Source organism: Myodes glareolus, chromosome 2, assembly GCF_982192425.1.
Source record: "Myodes glareolus chromosome 2, mMyoGla1.1, whole genome shotgun sequence".
Classification (NCBI taxonomy): Eukaryota; Metazoa; Chordata; class Mammalia; order Rodentia; family Cricetidae; genus Myodes; species Myodes glareolus.
The window spans coordinates 3,124,096-3,140,966 of NC_142027.1; the positions used below are offsets into that span (position 1 = coordinate 3,124,096).

The 16,871-nt window shown below is 43.3% G+C and overlaps 1 protein-coding gene across 2 annotated transcripts in view; it reads left to right on the forward strand.

The window, feature by feature from the left end:
• Positions 1 to 16,871, forward strand: part of Dscam (DS cell adhesion molecule) — a 570,981-nt gene that overhangs the window by 358,132 nt on the left and 195,978 nt on the right. The gene's annotated exons all lie outside the window — the stretch shown is intronic.

Below are 16,871 nucleotides of genomic sequence, written 5' to 3' on the forward strand. Positions count from 1 at the left end.
TTCTCCCTGTGGAAGCAACCACAATGGAGGGGAAAGCAAACGGTAAAGTTGCTGTCACCTCCTCGGTGTAGATCGGCTGAGAGAGGAGAGGGGCTTTGGGTGGTAATTAGGAGAGCAAGAGAACTAATTTAAAAAGAAAAAGAAACACCCTTCCCTGTTGTAGGTCTTCTCCCACCTGTGGGAATCACCGTGTCGAAAGATAAAAACTGCTGCTGAGTTTCTTCCCCTGAGACTTATTTTTAGTCCTATCTGGAGCCTCATGTTGCATTATTAGATTGGAATGGACAAACAGAACAAATTTGATTTAGCTCCTATCTGCAGCATATTGGATAGTGTGAACACTTTCTTTGACATTTACTGTCAAAATTATTTTTAATGTTGCCACTCACACACATTCTCTGCTCCTTCTTGATGCTATTTCCAGACTTTTTGCACCCCTGCGATAAACCTCATTTCATCCACTTCATTGTCTAAGAGAGTAATTGTTTTGTGCAGGTAACTTCCTAGAAGTGACCTATCATGACTCCATCGAAGGCCCTTGTCTGTCTTAGCCAAGGGCACTTTGCCCTCAACAGTGACAGGATGTGTGCCCCTTTCTCCCTTCAATGGATAAGATCGTTTTCCTTGTTGTGTTATCTTTACACTCTTGTGAGTGAAAATGGCTCCCCCTTTCATTTGCATATTTAGACTACTAATTGTGTTAAATTGTTGCATTCCTTGTTAACTGACATTTCTGTTCCCCCTTTGGGGTCTTTCTGGGACCCGTTACTGCCATATCTGTCTTTGTATCTTGTTTGTGAACACACTCTGTACAGACTCCACACCCCTTGACTGGGTAGGATGGTACCCACATTTTCATTTTACTTTTTCCCATCACTGATATGCGCATTAAGTCATAGTAGCTTTTTCATTTATAAACCCCCCATGGAAATTCAGATTATTGGAGAGAAAAAAAGGAAACCATAGAAGAAAGTCTCTAGAGGTGAAATACCTCGCAAATACAATAGGACTTAAAATCAAAGGAACGATTGCTGTTGTTTTTAATCAGGGCTGCCAGTACGGTCCTCAGTAGCAGATATGTACAGATAAGGTTTCTTACAAATGATCATGTGATCCTCTCTGGCTTGTAATCCTAATTTTCCAGTTAACAATATGCTGTTGATCTTTTTTTTTTTTTTTTGTAGTACCAGATATTGACATTCAATATGTGTTTTGAAACATCTGTGAGTTTATATTAACAAGTCAGCACTGCCAGAGTTAAGATAAAATTTACAGGCTGGGTGTGGTAGGTAGCTCACACCTTTAATCCCAGCACTCAGGGAGGCAGAGGCAGGCAGGTCTCTAAGTCCGAGGCCAACATGGTCTACAGAGTGAGATCCAGGACAGCCAGAGCTACACAGAAAAACTGCCTTGAAAAATGAAAGGGGGTGGGGGTTTTTACAAAGACTTACAAGAATTACTCTTCCCCCATGTAGACAGTAGAGTTTAATTTATGCTTGTAAGTTTGGCTTTTGATTGACAGGTAACTGCACCTGTGGCATACAATGTGTTCTTGCTACTTGTGTTCATTGTCTCAGGCATATCAGAAGAACTGGCATACTGCCCATGCTTTCTTTGTAATCAGAACACTCCAAAGTCCTTTCCCCTGGCTCCTCTGAAATGCATAATAGATTGTTGCTATGAAGTCATCTTGCAATGAAACAGCAAGACAAATATGCATCCATCCTTTCCAACCAGATGTGCAGTCCACTGCCCAGTCTTGCGCTAGCCTCCCTCCTAAGCCTCTAATGCCCACCACGCTACTTTTCCTTTCTATGAGGCCAGTTGCTTTATATTCTATCACCGGGTGAAGTCCCACAGCACTTCTTAGTTCCTCCATGTTTACTTGGCACAAGGTCCTCTGGTCATGCCTATGATATCACAGATGACACACTCACTGGCTCACCTACGTTATCAGAGACCCTGACCTCACACCTTCATGTGTTATGCCGTTTCCCCAGCATCTATAAACTAGGGAGCAACTTGGACATTCCCAGGGTGGAAGGGCCAGCAGGAATGGCTCCTTCTCTGACCTAGGTCTGCTCCGTTTAATGATCTTTCCAGAACTGCGTCTCTCATCAGCTGTGCTATCATCCCCCTGGCTCCCGGGACAGCTCCCCCCTCCATAAAGGAATCAGCAGGCTGTGCTATGTGTACTTAGGCAGGCTATCATGCCATAGCGTGGCATCTTACTAGATTTCAGGTGTCCCTAGGACTTCCCTGTGTTTGGCTTTTCTTCAGCTCTTTATTCTGGGAAAATGTCATGCTGTGTTCCATTACATTGATCTCTGTAGATGTGTTTATTTTTCCCCCGGGATTATTTTCTGTAAGTAGAATTGCTGCCTCAAAGTGTAAACAATTTTTATAGCTTTTAGACACATTGACAGTTTGCCAGCATTTTATTCATTTGCACAAACTTCCTTAGTGTGAAGTAGTGCCCGCTTCCTAGAACAAGAATAATGCTGCATTTTATGCCCGATTCTTAATGGCTTCCAATCTAATAGAAGAATGGTTTGTGCTATTTTCCTGAAGCAATAAAGATGACACATTAAAACTTGCATTGATAATGGAATATGTTTCAAATAGAACAGTCAGTGAGGACAGAAATCCAGTTCCCTTAAATACGACAGCGCACAGGACTGGAGATATGGTTATGGTTCAGAGGTTAAGGGCACCGTCTTCGCTCCCAGAAAACCTGGGTTTAGTACCCAGCACCTACATGCTATCTCATAACCAAATGTAACTCCAGTTCCAGGGCATCCACTGCCTCTGCTGACTTTGTGGGCACCAAGCACTCAGATCATACACAGACATATAAATAGTCACATACATAAAATAAAAGTAAATCTTTTAAAATTATTAATTAATTAATTTTACACCCCAACCGCAACCTCTCCTTTCTCTCCTCTCCTCTGCCCACCCCCAACCCACACTGCCTCTGTAATCACTCAGAAAGGAGCAGGCCTCCTGTGGGCTTCCACAGAGCATATCAAGCTGCTATAAGACCAAGCACCCCCCCCCCCCCCGTATTCAGGCTGGGCAAGGCAATCCAGCATGAGGAATAGCGTTCAAACTCAGGCCGTTAGGCTGGGAGACAGGACCCTTTATCTACTTTATTAGTTAAGATTTTCTAAGGGAACAGAACTAAGAGAATGGAGAGAGAGAGAGAGAGAGAGAGAGAGAGAGAGAGAGAGAGAGAGAGAGAGAGAGGATATAAAGACATAGATGGGGATTCGGAGTGGCTTACAGGCTGTAATCTGGTTAGTCCAACAGTGATTGTCTTACTACCAAAAGGCTGAAAATTCTATAGTTGTTCAGTCTACAAGACTGGATGTCTCATCTGGCCTTTAGTCTGTGCTGGTATCCTTAAGAAGTAGGTTCTAATACCAGCAAAGGAGTGCCTCAGCAGCAGGATAGATGGACTTGTCAGTGAGAGTGAGGGCAAGAAGCCACAAAGCAAAAGCTTTCTTCTTCCATCTCCATTAATGTGGGCTGCCACCAGAAGGTGTGGCCCAGATTTAATGTGGATCTTCCCACCTAATAATCTTATATATATATATATAAAAATCTCTTACAATCATGCCCAGAAGCTTGGGTTTTAAGTTGATTCTAGACATAATCAAATTGACATTCAAGATTAGCCATCACAAGTAGGATGCTTGGAATGTTCCAGAAACATCAAGGGGGACACAGTGTCTGGAGAAAAGTACATGACAAGATGTTGCAGGGTTAGATTACTCTATCAATCACTGTGAGCATATGGCTTGGCCAAGGGGTGTGGTACCCTGTGCTGGTCGTGATGGTGGATTCTCTATTCTGTAAAGTTAGAGGGAGCCAACGCAGTTCATGCCATAACAGGACCACAGTGGTGCTGGTGTCTTCCCAAACCAGATGGGAAAGAGGCAGGAAACATACCAGACCTGCTTAGAAACATATGTCATAATGAGCTTGAAGCAGGGTAGACGGACGTGGAGCTGGAAGCTGTCTTTCTGTAACTGGCAAACTGGATGTGTGTGTGAAGGAAACGAGGGAGCTGGAAATGTGCCCAGGTCTTTGCCCTAAACTGTGAGAGGAGGAGATCTTGGGCTGGGAAGGAGGGAAGGAGTTTTTCTTTGCAGAAGCAGTCATGAGTTCCCATAGTAACAGTTCTGTGTGTACTAAATGCCCTCCCTTTCTGTCTTCCTTCCCTTGCCCCTCCACTCTCCTCCCTCCTTCCTTTCTTTCTCTTCTTTTGTCTGTCTTCACCCTTATTCTTTCCCTCTCTCCCAGTCCTCTCTCCTTTCCGTTTCTCTAATGCTTTTCTCTCCCCTGCTCTCTCTATCCCTCTCTCTCCTTTCCTTCCTCTCTCACTCTGTTTCTTCCTTTACTCCTCTATGCCTCTCTCTTCCTTTTTCTTTCTCTTTCCCCTCTTCTTTGCTCTCTTCTCCTCCACATCACCACCTGCTTCCTCTTTTCCTCTATTCCTTTCTTCTCTGTGTCTCTCTGTGTCTGTCTCTCTCTTTCCCCTCTACTTCTTTTCTCTCCTTTCTGTCTCTGAGGAGCACTTTCCCCATCTACAGGGCTCCTCTAGTCTCCCTCTTACCCTGATACCACAGGCCCCACTTCAGTCCCCCACAGTCCTGGGTCAGTTTTGTGCCCCTCCAGTCCCTCAGCCACAGCATTTTCTGGAGAAGTGTAAATAGAAGATGGCTCATTCGTTTCCCGGCTGCCCAGGCATGAATAATCACACAGAAACTATATTAATTGCAACACTGTTTGGTCAATGGCTCAAGCATATTCCTGGCTAACTCTTATATCTTAAATTAACCCACTTCTATTAATCTGTGTATCACCACAAGGCTGTAGCCTACTGATAAGTTTCTGGCAGGGGTCTTTCTCCTTTGGCAGCTACATGGTGTCTCCTTGACTCTGCCTACTCTCTCTCTCTCTCTCTCTCTCTCTATATATATATATATATATATATATATATATGTGTGTGTGTGTGTGTGTGTGTGTGTGTGTGTGTGTGTATTGTATATCTGTTCAGATTTCCCACCTGGCTTTACTCTGCTAAGCCATTGGGCAAAACAGCTTTATTCATTATCCAATAAAGGCAACACGTATACAGAATGACATCGCACATCAGGAGGGCCATCCAAACTCTTCTGTCTGGCTTTTCACCACAAAGCACCGTTCACCTGGTAGGAGGTTGGTGGCTCCTACCCTGTCGTGGAAGAGAATGTTACTGCCTTGTTTTCCTTTGGAAAAGACTTGGTCTTCTTGTGTGCACCAAGCAGTCAATGTGAAGGAAGTCAAGGCATTTACAGTGTGTCCTTGTCATGTTCTCCAACCCTCTCCTCCAGACTCTCCAACTCCATCGTCAGACACCATCCCTTGTCAAGTTTTCTCAGTGATGTCTTGTTCATGTGTTCTCATTTTAATTTGAAATTTTCCAGTTCCTATTATTTTCTCTAACAAAACCTCTGCTCCTTAGCGAACTCTGCACTTTGTCTTTCACAATATCATTTTGCTCTCTGCTTTCTTTATGCAGTTTAAATGGCTGGCAGTTCACTATAGACACATGACTATCTAGTTTGTATGTAACTCACATATATTTATTTTTTCTGGCGAAATTTCCTCAACTGAATAATTTTTCTCTTTCTTCCATTTTTCGCTATGATACCATTCTTAGACCTTGGAATCTGTAAGAATACTCAAAGAAAGTTCATGTGACTAGAAAGAAATTGCTGTATATCAGCACATGGTCCCTCCCTCATTTACAGCTGCCTATCTGTTTCTGAAGCTCATGCCTAGCCCGTACACGCCACCCCTTGAGGTAGATTTTGCCTCATCAAATTTGACCCCACTTTATCACTACTGGCCAAGATGGCGGCATCCATCCTCCCTGTCTCACTATGTGAACCTCTGCCCAGTATGCATGGAAGGTTATGCTGCTGCCCATTTTATCATTGCCATGAAAGCTCTTTCTGAGCTCTCACAAAACTGAGTTTGCGATTTTCAACATTCTTTCTTCCATCTGTTTCTGTGTCTAAGAGAATGGAGAGACAGCATCAGCTGGGAGACCCAGCTCGGCCCTGTCTGCTACATCCCTGCTATGAACTGCTCAGTTTGTGTGAGCCTGTTTTCTCCCATGCAACACAGAATAAAGAGATCAATATGATGCTGGTGCTTAAAGCCAGGTGTGGTGGCTCATGTTCCTGGTCCCTGCCCTCTGCTAGGATGAGGCCTGGGATTAACCACAAGTTCAAGTCTACATAGTGAGTTCCAGGACAGCCTGGGTGCCAAAGTGAGGAGACCCTGTGTTCAGAATTGGGATGTGAAGTGATGATCTAGTGAGAAATTTCGTAGAAATTATTTGTTACAATGTCTGACAACAATTAGCACATGTTACCTGGTGTTACAGTCATGGCCAGAGTCATTACTCTGTGGTTAGCCAGATGCCTTGCAGGACTTGTGAATAGACTAAGCTCTTCCCACTGATTGGAACCCCTATGTCACCTGTACTAACTAGCTTGTGACCATGGGACTCTAGTTTAGTCTTCTGTCTGTTAAGCTGAGCTGCCCCATTCTTGCCCTACCACCATTGCTGTGAAGGTTGACATCTCAATGACATCACCCCTATACCCACACACACTTATTTCCAAGTACATGTTTGTTGCCTCATCTGGGCTCCTTTGCTTGACCTTTCTTCCTTACATGAATGATTTAATCAAGAAAATCGACTTTCTGAAAATTTATTCTAGGAAACTTGGAGACTTGTAAGTTTCAAGGTTGACTCAAAGACTATTGAATCATTAGAATATAAGGACTTTATATCAATTCTGTAGCTTGTGTTTCCATTAGGCATTGGCGAGTACATGCCCATTCCCATTGGGTTTGCTGGGGGGTGCAACAGCTACTGCCTGCGATTCTATCTCTTCCTCTCTGGCTTGTGTGTGTGTGTGTGTGTGTGTGTGTTTGAGTTAGGCAAGCATATGTATTTGTCATGTTTTCTAACTTTAATTTCTTTTTTTTTATTTTTCCATTCAGTTATTTACTCTTCCTTCCCTCCTCCCAATCCCCTCCCTTTCCCCCACACCCCCTCCTCCCTCTCCCATCCTGCTTGAGAGAGGGTGGGGAATCCTGCCTGGGGGAGGACCTTGGACTCCTCTCTGGCTTTATGAATAAAAGATCTTGCCAGCAAGAGCCCCCTTTTTCCCGCCCTGTTTCGCTGCTCATATCCCCATCTAGATAAGAGGGAGGTCAGGACATCCTTCATTTAGGCTCCTATGTCTCCTTTCCCAAGCGGGCACACCGTGTTAAACAGGGATGGTTCTGTGGTCTAGATGTGAGATGTCCCTCCTAGGCTCATGTACTTGGACACTTGGTTCCCAGGTGGTGGTGATGTTTGGGGAAGTTGTAAGAACTGGGAAAGGGAGCTTTGCTGGGAGAAGTTTGTCACTGGAAGTGAGCTTTGAGGGCTTATAGCCTGGTCCCAGTTCTGTTCTCTTCCTGTTTCTCGAGTATGGATGTTTGGAATCAGCCACCTTCCTGTTTCTGCTTCCATGTTGTCCCTCCCTGTTTCCATGCTTCCCTAACCATGTGGGCACTGACCCTCTGAAACTGTTCAGCCAGGAGAAACTCTTTCTCCTTGAAGTTGTTTTTGTCTGGGACCCCCCCCCACCTTTCCCTGCCTCTTTCTCTATAGCTAGACTTCTCTTCTTGCCCCTTCCACGTGTCCCTCCAGCTCTCACAGCCATTCATCCAAGGTCCTAGTCTCTCCAATCCCAAATTTCCCTGGAAAAATATAGAGAATCTGTCCCTATTTGGTGGTGGAAGTTTTGATTTCACTGTGTTTTCCTTCTACCTTGGACAGATTGTTTAAGACTGAACACTTATAAACTCATGAAGTGTGGCCTACCTGAGGCCTGACCGTACCATACACTTCATCACCAGAAACCTGTCCTCATTAGCAGGAGTTCTCCCCTAGGCTACATACTCCTTATAGGATTAATGCAGTCTTGTCTTCTGTTAAGAAATCCGTAAAAATAAAAACCAGACTGCAGCACAGTTAGCTAGATGTCACTATACAAAGTTCTAGACTAGAAACAAATATAGGCTCCACACACTTTGTCAAAATGCCCAAGTCACCCACTCTCTCAGGAGTCTTCTTGGATAAAGGGCTAGTCCCAGGCTGTCTCCTTTGGTCTTGACAAACCCTGTTGTTCAATGTCAAGGTTATATTCCTTGGGATCTTCCAGAAATGTGAAGACTGTATCTCTGAGCATGATGAACACAGAGACGAGGACAGGCCTGAGTACCCTGAGCAGGTTTGCTGTAGGACATGGTCTCTTCTATCCCCAAATTCAGACCTTGGTGAATTACTAGGATCATTCCTTTCTTGCTGGACAAGAGACAGATTGTTTTATGTTATAGACAAATTCATCTCCCTCTAAAGGAGAAATGCTCAAATACAAACATGGCCTTCAATAAAGATTCCCTGTGGGGGTGAGAGTGGGGGGAAGTCTTAATTTAAGATAACTCCAAGGGAAATTGTTCCATATGGACTCAGATAAGAATGACCATTAGCTTCCTGATCCTCCATGGTCCCTTTCCATGCCTGTGCCTGTCACCTTGCAGGTCCTCTTGTTTCCAGTGTAAAAGGAGCAGCGGGCTGCATTCCCGCCCAGATCCTGGCTAGCTTACCCCCGAAATAATTACACGGAAACTGTATTCTTTTAAACACTGCCTGGCCCATTAGCTCTAGCCTCTTATTTTCACATCTTGCTTTAACACATATTTAGTGATCCGTGTAGCACCATGAGGTGGTGGCTTACCGGGAAAGATCCTAACCTGCGTCCATCTTGGGTCAGAAAATCATGGCGTCTTCCTCATTGCCTTCTTCCCAGCATTCTGTTCTGTCTACTTCACCCACATATGTACTGACCTATCAGACCAAGCAGTTTCTTTATTAATTAACCAATGAAAGCAACACATAGAAAGAAGACCCACCTACATCATTCCAGCATCAGGCATGAGCATCTGTCCTATTAATTGTCCTATTCACTTCAGGGCTGTTCACACTCTAATTTTTATCTCCAGCCCCATGAACTTTGCATTGATATGGCTTTTTCAAATCCCCACTCTTGAACTGTACCTTTGAACTTGCCTTATTTCCAAGTCTTGTCTTAGCCAACTCTTTGGGACCAATCTAATTCTGTTCTTGTCATCTTCCTAGTGAAGACAGCCAGAATCAAGATTCTAGCAGAAGCCTGGCTGAGGAAGGCCACTGCCCACCAGAGTTCCACCTGCCCATCTTCCTGCCCTTGCAATTGTTACCCAGGGCTCCCCCTGCACCAGCTCCTGCTCTGTGTTGTCTTGAATTATCTCGTGGTTAGACCTCTTCTGTGCTACTGTTTTTCTAGAACACAACAGCCTATTGCAGGCATTAAAAACTAGTGTCCCTGTCCCCTGCTTAAGCATGATTGTGCCACATGAATCCTAAGATATGCCAGCAAGGTTTCTCAAGGCTCTGACCGGGAGATGGTGACATCTTCCTATCCCCCAAGTAGGAAACTGACCTGAAAACTCAGTAATAATCCTAAGCATACAACAAAGGCATCCATGTTTGTTTCCCAAGTAAGAGAGTCATGGGCCTGGCAAAGCAATGAGTTCTTCGAAAGGGGCTAAAAACATAACAAGTAAGGGGTGCTTGATGTGTCTATCTCCTTCCATTGATACTAGAGAAAACCTTTGAGCTGGCATGAGTGGAGATTCAGTGTCAGAAAACAGAGGAATCCTTCGCAGTTGCCTGACCTAGTGAGGCTCCCAGCTCACTCAGTCCAGGGTTCCAGACAGACTTCGCCTTCCAGTCTTATGGAGGAATTTTTTAAATTGAGGTTCCTTCCTCTCAGATGACTTTAGCTTGTATCAAGTTGACATAAAACTTCTCAGCACAGGTGTGGTACCAATCATGCCCAATAGACCTGGATGCAGGACTTCTTAGCATCCCGCTGCAGAGGTGGCAGCCGTGATATCTCGCCAGCCATCTCCACGTCCTGCAGTGCCACAGGCCACACCAGCAAGTGCAGTGTGACTGCCTCGCAGTTTAATTTTATGCTTAATTCTATGCAGAGCCAGTGTTGAGTCTCTGGGATAAGAATCCTTCCCATTAGATGCCCAGTTCCAAACAGGTCATTGGAGTGCCAAACTCACACCCTACCTTCCTACTAAGCCAGAGAAACTCAGAGAAGGGTCCAGGGAAGCTTCATCGTCTTAAGTGGATAGGTTTCTTCACAGGAAAATAAAATGGAATTAAGGGGAAGTGGCTGAACTATCCTCCGAACAAAACTTCAGATTTGAAGAGAAAACTGCATAGATACTGTTGCAGTTGGTAGGTGGTGCAGTGCTAAGGAAGAGTTAAATATAGGAGTTTGAGAGCACAGCATCTCAGGAAGGGGGGATGGGAGAACGGAAGCAGCTGTCCTATGGTTACTTGAGAAATATAGGTGCCTTGAGAAGCTGCTCGCATCCGTATCTGCAGCTGCGCTTGGCAGACAATCCTCACAGGGACGAATAATCTCACCTACAGCATGTGCCTGCATTCCCGTGCACAGCCTATGAAGGAGAATGGCCCATGGAGAATGGTGGTTTCTCCTCCCTTGCTCTGTCCCTGTCATTCTGAATGCCCCTCACTCACAAGGTAGAAACCAGAGCCCATGGCAGCGAAGGTCTTTGTTTTCTGTTGCTGTGATAAACACCATGACCAAAAGCAGGCCGGGGAGAAAGGATGCTTTTTCATCTTATTCTTCCATACCATAGTCTATCACTGAGGGCTACTCCCGAAGCCTACCAACTATTTTCAAGGAAAGGAAATTTCTCTTTGAAGTAAAATCCGCTCGCTCTTCAAGAAAACGCTCCCTCTCCACAAGGATGAAAGGGACACACTCTGATCCTTGGAGGGGAGAAAAATAGCATGCAGCCTTCCCCTGGGATATGGTCAAGAGAACAAAGATATTTCTTCCCCCATTGTACTGTGCTTCAATCCATCTCATCTGTCCCGCCACCCTGATAGGCAGTTATGAGTGTGTTCTTCGAACAATTTATTCAGAATATAATTGTAGGTATTTACATTCATATTTTGTAAGCTCAGTTTCTTTGGTCACAAATAATCTGTGTAAATATTTCTCACCTTGTGTATAAAGATGTAAAAAGAATCAACTCTTTGTCTACAGGTCCATTGGCTAGGTCAGAGGGAAGTGGGACCTAGGTCTTTCTGACACCCAGACAAGTGATCTATGATCAGCAAAGCTTAAAAGAGAAAGAGGAAACAGGTACTTGGTTTGGCACCTGCTTCCCGTGCTGTTCTCCTAAGTGTAATTTATTCCTACAACCTCAACACACAGAGAGACATGGCTTCCCAGTACACACAGAGAGGCATGGCTTCCCAGTACACACAGAGAGGCATGGCTTCCCAGTACACACAGAGAGACATAGCTTCCCAGTACACACAGAGAGGCATAGCTTCCCAGTACACACAGAGAGACATAGCTTCCCAGTACACACAGAGAGACTTGGCTTCCCAGTGTATCGGTAAGGTTACTTGGGTGTTAACATCACTGGGAATCCAGTCTGGGACTTACAAAATTCTCTAACACTTGATTTCTTGTGATGAAGTTCAGAACCGTCCCCACTTGATGCCAGCTATTCACAGAAAATTGACAGCTCTTTATAACCAACCGCTGCTACTTAAAGTCTATCTCCTGGCTGCTGCCCAAGGTGCTTACCTTGTGCTGAGACAATTTCCAATTTGCAGATTGCACGCACTGATTTACGTTTCACTCTGTGGAGTAATGATGACCCTAAAGGAGAGGACTGAGAATTCCATGAGCCACACTGAAGTCCGCTTCCTCATGTCTGAAGTGCCAGCCCCTGTGTCTGTGGCCCTCTCGATGGACAGACTAGCTGGTAACAAGCTCTTGCTTCATGCATGTAGCAGATGTGCCCAGAGCTGCACATGCCGTAACCCTTCAACTTGGCTCATCGTTTATCCCGATGAAGCAAAGATTTAATGTTATTCAAATGCACTTAGACTTTATTTCCATCTTCATTAGATCCTTTAAATAATGCACAGGCTCATATCCATCCAGATAGAAATTAATAGGTCACCCTCTCCCACTGTCTATCTAGTAATTCCTCATTATAAATTCCACCATTTAAAGTATTTTTCTAGCGAGAAAATTCTTTGAGGAAAACATGAAGTATGTGTTATCGATCTGGGTGATCTTCTCTCTCTTTAAGCTCACCTGAATCTCACTAGATTTTCAGATCTTTCAAACAAAGTTTTATGTAGTTTATAAATTCCATAGCTCTTTGAGTTCTCAATTTTCAGCCTGGTGTGTACTCATGCATGTGTGCCTGCACATGTGTGCACACACATACACACACACACATGTGCGAGCTTGAGAAATTCTCTCCTCAGCTGAGTTTTTACCTCATGTGCATTATATTGAATCTAGCTCTCAGTTTCATGGGAGTTGAAGGGAAACCCAGTAGGAGCCTATAACAGATTGTCAGATCATGAAGCAAGACCAGTGTGATGGTTCAGTGGGGGAGAGTCATGCTGCCGATCCTGACAGCCTAAGTCTGATCCCCGGAATCCACACAATGGAGAAAGAGAACTCCCATAAATTTCCCTCCAACCACTACACCCAGGCAATGACCTGTAGATCCATATGCATACACAAACACACACAAATAATAAATGTAAAAAACTGGACCACGTTGAAGAACTTAAATAAAAATTGGAGGGTTTTCCCTTCATCAAAAAATAATACTTCTATTAGTCTTTAAAGTTTTCATACATAGGTACTATGTATTTTATCTTATCTACTCCCACTAACTCTCCAATTCTCCCCATTACAGCAACCCCTCTCCCTTTCAATGTGACACCTGCTTTTTAAAGAGCTATTATTAATAGGTCCTGAGTCTGGTGCTGACCCTGTGCAAGTAGGCATGAAGCCTTTCAATGCAAGATGCCCAACCTACCAGCAAAACAACCACAATGAAAAATGACCTCCCCCCCCAGCAACCATTAACTGCTAGTCGGTTGAGGGTGAACCTGGAAACCGCTTCCTGCTCCGTGCTGGACTTTTCAGCAGAATTGATTCTGTTCAAGCCTGTATAGGTGACCACAGATGTAGTGTGTGCGTCAGCCTTGCCTAACCCAGAAGACCTTGGTTCCTAACTCCCTTCCCCTGCTTCCAGCTCCATGTTCTTTCCATTGTCTCATTGTTTGTTTGTTTGGACAGCATTTCTCTGTGTAGTCCTGGCTGTCCTGAAGCTAGATGTGTAGACCAGACTGGCCACTGGCCTCAAACTCATAGAGATATTCCTGCATCTACCTCCCAAATACTGGAATTAAAGGCATGCACGACTCATTCTTTTATTTTTCACTTTCAGTAAAATTTTACAAAGGAGCATATTCTCCATAAGTTATGTTATAGTTTATAAAACTAAATCCTTTAAAATACAGCCTACTTTTAAGAGGGAAAAGTTCCATTCCCATGAATGAAAGAGAAGCTGACAATATTCGCCATCAAACTCTTATCAAAATAACAAGAATCAAAAACAAATTTTGTGAAATAAGAATGCGACATTTTCCTTAAAACTTAAGTACTTTGGAATACTAAGAAGGCAAAAATATAGCAGGAAATGAGCAAAAATATGAAGGAATTGTTAGCAAATACTAAGTAAAATTTCTGTTCTGATCATATAAAAACATGATCAAAATTATTTATTAGCAAAGATTAAAAAGATGCCTGTTAAAATAAGATAGTGTCACATTAAGAAAGATTAAAAATTTTAATACTGCACATGTATAAAATAAAGCTGCAGTCAACACTGGTATAAATAAAAGTAGAACATTCTTTAGTGAGCAATTTAATAATGTATATTCACACTTAAGTGCATACTCCTTTTGATCAGAATGTCACTCCGAAGGTTAGCCATACAGATGGCTTTACCGCTCCACATCTCCTGTATTGATGGGTAAAGTAGATAGATTCATTCATTGCCCTGACCTTAAGACAAGGCCAGATAGTCACAGAATGAGTAAATAATAATAGCAAAATTAAACTATCGACACCACAATGATATAGACCTACGGTGTGCTGTCCATACTTCAGGAGCACCAGTCATCACTCCATCCCATGAAGGAAGACTGATCACTAGCTCCCTTAAAGTGGGTAACTATAATCTCTATGAGTCTCATCTCCCATCGGTGTGGGTCAGGAATGCAGGCAGAGCTAAATTCCCTGGGTTAGGCTAACAGCACCATTGAGGGCCAGCTGAGGGTGCAGTCACATTAAGAGTTTTCATGCTCCCCCATGTCTTGATTGGCAGAATTTAGCTCGTCACAGACTCTCAATGCCTCCTACAGGAGCCCTGTCATAAGGCAGCTAATGCCATTGTAGGCTTGCAGCATGATAGTTCCCATCCTGGAAAAGAGAAATGGGAGGGAGGACAAAAGAGGATGGGAGTGAGCTAGAAGTCAACATCGGTGTATGATAGCTACTTGCCAGGTGTTAGTCACTGTAAACAGACTGTACTTAAGTTTCTCAGCCACCCTGACCCGAATAAACTCACAGAAACTATATTAATTACAACACTGTTTGGTCAATAGCTTAGGTATATTCCTAGCTAACTCTTACATCTTAAATTATTCATCTGTGTCACCATGAGGCTATGACCTACCAGTAAGGCTCTGGCGTCCTTTTCCTTCGGCAGCTACATGGTGTCTCCTTGACTCCACCTACTCTCTCTCTCTCTATCATCTATCTATCTATCTATCTATCTATCTATCTATCTATCTATCTATCTATCTATCATCTATCTATCTATCTATCTATCTATCTCTGTTCAGATTTCCTGCCTTGCTTTATTCCACTAAGCCATTGGGCAAAACAGCTTTATACATCAACCAATAAAAGCAACACATATACAGAAGGACACGCCACATCAAGGCATACCACAGCTCCCCTGTAATTGAATCATAAATTTTTGTGTGTAAAAGTAGGGATAAATTTTTATGTGTCTAGAAAATGAAGGATGTCATCTCTCTAGATGGTGGGGTTATAATCATTTAAAGAAAATGGGAATATTCCATTTATTTTTTACTAAATTACTATGGAGTACCAATCGAAGAGTTCTTATGTTTAATACCACAGTAGGTAAATTATAAGATAGCTTTCATTAATTAGTGAAAGGTGATCATTTCTTAAGGAAATTTATCTGTTTAACTGAAGTTGCTAAATTTAATTTTACTAAGTTATTCACTACTTTACTTTTGGCATTTTAAAAATGTAATCACAGATTATTATATTATAATTGGCTATGGTTTCTATCTGTTTTATTGGCTTCCTGACCAACTCTATTGTCCCTTCCAAAGACCAGCTTTTGGCTGTGTTGAATTTTTTCTGGTGTTTTTCTGTTTCATCTCATTAGTTCCAGCTTTCTTTCTTGTGATTTTCTTCCTTCTCCTCATTTGTGTGTGTATTTGATGTTTTTGTAGTATCTTCTTGAGCGAAATGCTTGATTTATGTCCTTTTTCCTCTTCTAATGTTAATATAAGCATTCAATACTATGTATGACCATGGAGGTATTGACCACACATTTTAATATATTTTCTTTTTATTTTACCCAGTTCAAAATACTTTCTAATGTTTCTAGTGCATTCATCTTTGATTCATGAGCTGTTAAGAAATGCACTGTTGCTGGGTGGTGGTGGTGATGATGGTGGTGGTGGTCCATACCTTTAATCCCTACATTTAGGAGGTAGAGGCAGGTAGATCTCTGACTTCAAGCCACACTGGCCTACAGAGTGAGTTATATGACAGTCAGGCCTACATAAAGTAACCTGTTTGTAAAAATTAAAAAGAGAGAGGGGGAAGGGAGGGAGAGAAAACAGACAACAGACAGAAGGAAAGGTAAAAGAAAGAAAAAAGACATTTTAGTTTTCAAATTCTTGGAGACTTAGAGTTTGTCCAGATGTATTTCTTACACTGACATCAATTTTAATTTTTGCTGCAGAAATAAAGCATTTACTACTATTTTCATCTTATAGCATTTATTGAGATTTATTTCACAGCTTGCAGTACTATGTCTTCTCATGACTGAGTTCGCTCAGGTTGCTCTGCCACATGATCAAAGGCTCACTTAGCAGAGTTTTTTCTCCCACTAATTCAGGAGGCTGAGCATCTGAGGTTAGGCGCCAACCAGCAAGCCAGATTCTGCTGAGGGCTTCCTGCTGTGCCTTACACTACTGACTTCCTTGCTGTGCCCTCACAGTTGACAAGAGTGTTCTCCAGGGTCACTCTTAAAAGGGCACTGATCCCATAGGTAAGGGCTACATTCTCTTGAACTGCACGTTTCCCAAAAATCCTGCAAATACCTCCTATTAGGCTTTCAGCATGTATTTAACAGTGTTCCAGTACTCTGTCTCTTGTTGCTCAGGAACACTGTCTCCTGGTGCTCAGGAACACTGACTCTAGCTGCTCAGGAACACTGTCTCTAGCTGCTCAGGAACACTGTCTCTAGCTGCTCAGGAACACTGTCTCTAGCTGCTCAGGAACACTGTCTCTAGCTGCTCAGGAACACTGTCTCTAGCTGCTCAGGAACACTGTCTCTAGCTGCTCAGGAACACTGTCTCTAGCTGCTCAGGAACACTGTCTCTAGCTGCTCAGGAACACTGACTCTAGCTGCTCAGGAACACTGTCTCCTGGTGCTCAGGAACACTGACTCTAGGTGCTCAGGAACACTGTCTCCTGGTGCTCAGGAACACTGTCTCTAGCTGC